Source organism: Sinohyriopsis cumingii, chromosome 11 (genome assembly GCF_028554795.1).
Source record: "Sinohyriopsis cumingii isolate HCF-2022 chromosome 11, ASM2855479v2, whole genome shotgun sequence".
Classification (NCBI taxonomy): domain Eukaryota; kingdom Metazoa; phylum Mollusca; class Bivalvia; order Unionida; family Unionidae; genus Sinohyriopsis; species Sinohyriopsis cumingii.
This window is the reverse complement of record NC_142971.1, coordinates 50,892,249-50,899,582: the sequence shown is the minus strand read 5'-3', so window position 1 is coordinate 50,899,582 and position 7,334 is coordinate 50,892,249. Positions and strand designations below refer to the sequence as shown.

The following is a 7,334-nucleotide window of genomic DNA, read 5'->3' as shown; positions in this document are numbered from 1 at the left end:
TAAGAATAAATCATCTGAATACAGTCAATAAATAAGTATAACAAAACTAGCATTAGAATACAAATTCTTACAGTATATCGATCAACAAAGTGTTCGTCAACTGTATAAGTTGCAAGTTTCAGTACTTTACCAAAATCAAACAGCAAAGAGGTGTTGATAACAATAAATACTTTGGGGCACAGAAAAATGTTTCAGCGAATAACAGCAGTGATAAAAAAATGCTCGTTGCATACAATGTACATGTCATTGTATAAAAGACAAAAACCACACATTAACAACACATAAACTAACCAACTGATACTTCAACAGTCAAACCTGCCTTTGCAAAGTAAATTCAGGTCAATATCCCATTCCGCCGATGATTGACACGTGACATTTCTTGTAATGTCTGGGTTTTTCTTAAATCCACCTTTACATTCGAATGCGCATGTCTCATCTGCTTGAAACTGACAACCGTTTAACCATTCACCCTGATCGAAATAATTGCTGCATAGTCCTTTCCTCTCTGAAATAAAGAGCAGGAAACCAGTTTTTTAATTTAGTAATCCAGACAGTATACTGACATAGTACGTATATTGTTTTGGTTACTTTTAAAGAGACTATTTTTTATTCAAACTGCTTTTTAATAGTTGATATATATTTATGTTAAGGATACGAGTGCGTATTTTACCTGGCTTCAAAATGCTGTCAGAGAATTTTGTATGGCTCTAACAGTGTAGAAAAATGACATATTTTGAAATGAGTTGACTGTAAGTATATGGTAATTCTTATTTTTATCACAACCGAAGGACTGGAGGCTCAGGATGTTTCAGTTGAACCCTTGTTTCTAGTAAATGTATTTCCTTTTATATAACTCAGAATTATAACAAACCTATGCAGAAGGGTTCACCATAGACAGCCCAGGTTCCATCGTAATAACAGAAGACCGTATTTCCCTCGTAGTTAGGATTCGGGTCGAATCCTTGGTTACATTTGAATGGACACTTTGCATATATTCGTCGGTCACATTCAGTCGCACTAACTGTTCCGTTTGGAATTGTGGTCGGACATAATACCTCTAAAAACATACGTAAAACATTTAAAAGAACTTATTCAAATCAACAATTCTGGACAAAAACTATGTGAAACATGCCCAATTAATAAAAATTAGTAACGTTGCCTAACTTAATGTGAAACTCCTTAATTAATGATAGGCAACGCAATTGCTAAAAAGGTCAGTGCAACTATTTTTGGTTTTGAGCCTACATGGTGTTTTACGCATACTGTTTTGGTAATATACAAAGTAGCGATTTTCAAATGTTTGCATGATTAAAACATACGCTCACATCGAGTTCGGATTCTAAATTTGCTGAACTGAGCAGCTATTCTGCAACTTTAATACTAACATCCAATGGTCTGCTTGTGTCTTTGTATGAAATGTATTTAACAAAATGAATGTAGCACAATTTACACTGTATATTGAATGACATCTTAACATGGTGATATTTATCAATGGTTGTTTATGAATGTAGGGTTAAAAAGACATTCTTTATTCATTTTAGTCTTTTAAACTACTACCAAGTTATTTAAAACGGGGGAAAAGAGTGAACATCTAACTATGCCCCAGGATGAGTGAAGTCCATGTATCATATTATATACCGCTTATGCAAGTCATCAACAATCTTTTAAGGGATCGGTTTTCCAGCACCCTTCTAGTTTTATGACTTCTTTTACCTTTACACGGCTCAGTGGGCCCCCATACGCCATTTTCCTGACATACAACTGTTTTGACACCAGATGCTTTTCTAAATAAAATGTCACAGCTAAAGGAGCACGCCTCGCCAATTTCTAGAGTACATGATGAATTTAGAAATCCTTTTGGGATTCCATTCTCGCATTTGCCTAAAATGATAAATTTAAACTTGCTTATAAAACATGATAAATGATATTCATTCACTTTTAGACTGCATAACAAATTACATTTCATATAAAAAAACAAATATTCTGGAACTAATTCCATGCACTTTAGAAACACGCTGTTTTAAATACATTGCATAACGTGATACATTATTGACATGAATGAAATTATTTGTATTGCCTTATAAGTCTCGTTAATATGGAGATTCTAATATTAATAAAATAGCTTTCAAATAAAACATAGCCCACATAAGAATAATAAAACATAGCCCACATAAGAATAATAAAAGAACAATGGTCAGTTTCTAATCGTGTCGTCAAGTTCTCTTGCAAAGATTAATATATTTACTTCATGTGGTCCTGTTTCCGAAAAAGTTTACTCTCAACTAGCAATAATGATCATTATCTGTTTCACTTACGTCTGCAGAGTTTCTCTGTGTTTCGGCTCCATGCGCCGTCTGACCCACAAGTGGCGTTCTGTATATTCGGGTTTCTGTGAAATCCTGAGAAACAGTTGTATGTGCAGGTTTCGTTCTCCCTGTTTTGACAATTCTCCCAACTTCCTCCCGGGAAATTGTGTGGACAAGTCACTTTTGGTTCTGGAACATCAGAACTGTATACTATCAGAAGACTTAATAGCAATGTTAAGTGCATCGTATACAATGTCCAATGTTCGACGTGAAATGATTATGAATCAGATTTTAAGCACCTCCTTTACGCCTCTTAGCTTTATCTATAAAAGTATTTTCCTTTAATGTCTTTTTAAAAAGCAGTTTTTATAATTATTTCCAAGAATTGTCACTTGGACAGCAATGTGCAATGTGAGAATTACCGCTGCGACAGACCGATTTCAAATTAACTTGTGCAGAGGATCCTGAGGTCCGCATTTTTCATTGTCCTTTCTCTTTATATCGGATGCTGGATATGTTCGGATTCTTATTGAAGTGATCATCACAGGAGTAAAAACAAATTGTGCCAATTTCCTGCTTACCGCTGATTAACAAGGAACCATTTTAGAATGCTGGAACTACATTTACCCTCTGCAATCAAATTAATTGCTCATCGACTCGCAAACTTACATTCAAAATATGATAAACGCTTCCTGCAATTGTTCTTTTATGTGACACATATATGTCCCCTTGTCTGACACGAGCAAGTAAACAATACGACAATATTTATAAAACAACAGCATGCTTTAAGTTCATTGAAGAAATTATTGTCTCCATTCTTATAATAATCATACGTTGCCCAGCATCGATCCTTGATCATGTTCTGCGATAATTTAGATATAACTGAACATATATAAATCGATAAATTCGAGAGAAACAAAAGAGGCAGAAAAGGATTATATCGATTTCTTATTAATTTGGAAAACTTATTATACGCAATAAACTAACAATTATTGCTAGTTACTGCGTGCTTAAATTACTTCTATGACGATGATGTCAACTGAAACTGTCCTTGCGAAAGTCCAACAAAACTATATGCCATTTACATTCTAATCTTTCAAACTACAAGTGAAACATTTTCTTCTGACAGTTTAGACAATAATTAAATATTTTTACTGTGATGGTTGCGTAGCTGATAGACGTATTTATTTTGACAGTCCTTCATCATATATGACTGCTGGACTTAAACTATTTACAGCTAAGCCATACTAGTATATCTTGAATGTGAGAGACTAAATTATTTCAATAAATCTTTATCGTTTCTGAGTGCAGGGTTTTACAGTCACAAGGAAAGCGCCACTCAGTAATTCAATGTCGAGTTGAAGTAACTGTCGCTTTATAATAATGCGAAATAAACAAGTAATCTCGTTATTTCAAAACTGTTGTATAATCACATTGATTTCGAACATATTTCACCTTAGGGATAATGACAAACACGCGTTTACAGTATTAACGAGAGCTAATTATATTTAAATGGGCATATATAGATAAGGAATGCAATTATCATTTTGAAAAAGACGGATTATATATACGTCAAGACATAGACACTTACCGCGATTACTACAGCCACAAATATAGTAATAATCCTCTTTCTGTCCATTGTAAACTTGGTAAGAGTTTCAACAGCTACAAATTTTGATAAATTGATATGTTCACTATAACTTTCAACAGAGCTGAGAGATAATCATTACGTGTATGGTTTGTAATTGTCTTTTCTTTCATTCTTCAAAGATCGGTTATCAATTATTTAGATCTCAAAATATTTATCCCTCAGTCAAATCAAGCAAATTTTCTTTCTTGTTATTATTTGTACTGGTGACTGGGTATGGTTTGTAATTTTGCTATTCAGATAAAGATGGATATGATGTGTAAAATAATTAAAACTTTCTGAGATATGTTTATCTTTATGTGTATAGTCTGTACTAAAATTGATAATGGACAGGGTTTATTGTCCAGGTAATATGTTAGGGTGTATAAGAGCTCTTGTTATGATATAAACATAATCTGTTTTATTTGAGAATCAATTCTGTTATGGATTCGATTCATGAATGTTGGGGTATTGTCAAGTTTAGCATTAGCATCACTGTCTATATTACAGGTAATTTATGGATTATATGGATAGTAAGACTGGATGTATCAAGGAATCTAAAATTTCTTCATTGGAAAGCTGATTCTCGGTTTCTAACTTACCAAAGTTTTACGATAAAGTGCCTTGAATTGCAGTTTGATTTGCAGTAATAATAAATATCTTAAAATACATACAGACGATAACACATTTCTAAATACAATATATATATATATATATATATATATATATATATATATATATATATATATATATATATATATATATATATATATATATATATATATATATATATATATACTAGAATATGTCTTCACGTTCCAATGCACATAATCGTGATTAATAACTGTGATGATTGCTACATATTGCATACTGGAGCTTTGAAAGTTTAGAATCGTTTACATACCGAGACACACATCCTCTATGACCCACTGCCCGTCACTACCACAAATGACGCTGGTGACGCCGCTGGCTGGTCTGAATCCTGCATCACACGTGAAGTTACAGACATCACCAGGACGGCGAGGGCATGATGTCACCACACCTCTATCGACTGTTAATTTGCACTGCCCTGTTTCATATGTAAGACAGGAAGCCTGAGTTAAGAAGCCCAAAGGTGGGAGCAGTATAAAGTTAGCACTGACTTTATTGCGAAATCGAACTTTATTTTCAATAAGCATCAACCACAGATGGGTACACAAACTGCAGTTCAATAAGAAAAACGGTACAACATAAGAAATGGTGTTTAAAAACTGATCTTTGGACATATATATTCATATCGTACAAATTCCAATTGAAAAATAACTGACTAAAATATTTTTAAAAGAATTTTTAAAGATGACACCTATTGACATATAATAATAAGTGTTTGTTTGTAATATAGACCACTGGCCAATGATACATATCCTTACATCATGCGGTAAAAAGATGTTATAGTGCGTAACAAAAGAACATCGTATTCAAAAGAAGTAATATTACATGAAAGAAATAATTTTTGCTGTTTTCGGATGTATGTGAGATACAAGTATATACCTCACAGTAATCAAACAAACGGATTTAAGGATAACCTTAAAATCTGTGATTAGCAGGATTTGTGATAATGATCTAACGTCTTATGTAGCAGGAGTCGCTAATAAAACGGTTTCTCAAATCTTTAAGGCTTTAATTGCTCAATTAGCCATCATAATTTTACTAGTATTTTTGTGTATCAAGGACCTACATCTTTTTAAGGTTGGATTGTTATGTACAAAGGTGGATAAGTATTTTCATTGTATTTCTCCATATAGGGGACAAGCAGTAATAAAATAGCAATACATTTTGAACGCAAACATTACAAATTTAACCCAGTCTTTCCTCATAACATATACTTTCATATCTTCCGGTATTACATCCGATCGAACATTTCCCCATTCTAAGCATAGTGATGTGACTATATAACAAAGGTTGTTATTTCCCAACATTTCTAGATATTTTGACAAGTAAATTATACTGATAAATGACCTATAGAAACGTAGTCTTTCCGTCGACTTTATCTCATCCTGCAGCTTTTGCTTTAAAATATCTTCACATCTCTGGCTTAACAATCTAAGAAACATATTTTTATCATTTACGCCATGAGTACACCAAAACATTGCCAAATCCAAATAAAAGTTTTCTAACACAGCTCAGCAATCACACTTTTTCCCCCATCTTAATACGTTTATATCTTACACAATGCATATTCATTCTTCCTAATTCGCTATTTACAAATGCATTTGGAGTAGACTTAGATGTACCAAGGATATATTTACGAAATGACAAATGAGCTTTTTCAATATTATTGGCCTCATAAACCCCTAAACCTTAGTTCCATAATTAAGTATTGGAGCTATCTTTGCGTCAAACAGACGAAACACTCTAGTTAAGGGTAATATGCCAAATTTTGAAAGACCTTGTTTGAATACATGCACAGCTTTCAGCGCCTGCAAGGATAGAGTTTTCATGCACATATACTAAGAGTTGTTTGAAGAGAATATGCATCCTAAACACTTATAATATGATTCTATCTTTACCTCTGTATGGCCACAGTACCAATTATCATAACATCTGAGATAGCCACCTCTGCGAAATATAAACACTCTTGTTATTTTTCCTATTCACCTTTATTTTCCACTTTAGGCAATATGTATGAAACCTAATGATCATATTTTGCAACTGGTAAGCAATGTAAGCAAAGACAATCATATAGTCTGCATACAACAATGAAAATATTTCCAAGGTTTCTACAGATACACTCCTGTTTCCTTCAGCTAAAAAGGGTTGCAAATCATTCATAAATAAAGAAAAAGTAAAGACGATAAAACACAACCTTGGCGCAGGCCCAAATGGCAATTAAAAACATCGGTAGTAAGACTGTTGGACTTAGCTCATGTTTGTACATCAGTATAAATTGTCTTAATGATTCTTAACATTTTTCCACAAGTATTTTCACTAACTTTTGATACGGTAAACGCTCTATCCTATCAACGGCTTTTTGGTCAATAAATACTGCATAGAATTAACCACTAAGTGTTTCTCAATATTTACAAATTAATGTATATAATATAAATACATTATCGGCTGTGGAATACCCCCGCTTTAAATCAAGCTTGCTTTTTCTCAGTGATTCGTTTTCCTCCACACATTCATTTATTCTGATATTTAATATCGATATAAACACTTTGCTTAATGCAGGTAGTACACCAATGCCTCTGTAATTGGGTAGTTCATTTGCATCCCCTTTCTTCTAAATTGGTATGATGATAGCCGTTGACCAATATTCTAGATAATATCCAACATGAAATAATTCTTTAAATAGTATTGTTAATATTGATGAAATAATGTAGCTCGTACATATAAAAAAGTCGCTGGGTAAAGCACCTATT

At 33.1% G+C, this 7,334-nt stretch overlaps 1 long non-coding RNA gene across 1 annotated transcript; it reads right to left on the bottom strand.

Moving 5' to 3' along the window:
- Positions 1-346: 346 nt before the first annotated feature.
- Positions 347-1,875, bottom strand: LOC149788435 (uncharacterized). Its single transcript, XR_016424404.1, has 3 exons — positions 1,714-1,875; positions 872-1,057; positions 347-505 (listed from the first exon to the last, which is right to left on the bottom strand). It is a non-coding gene; the product is annotated as an uncharacterized LOC149788435 (long non-coding RNA).
- Positions 1,876-7,334: the final 5,459 nt, after the last annotated feature.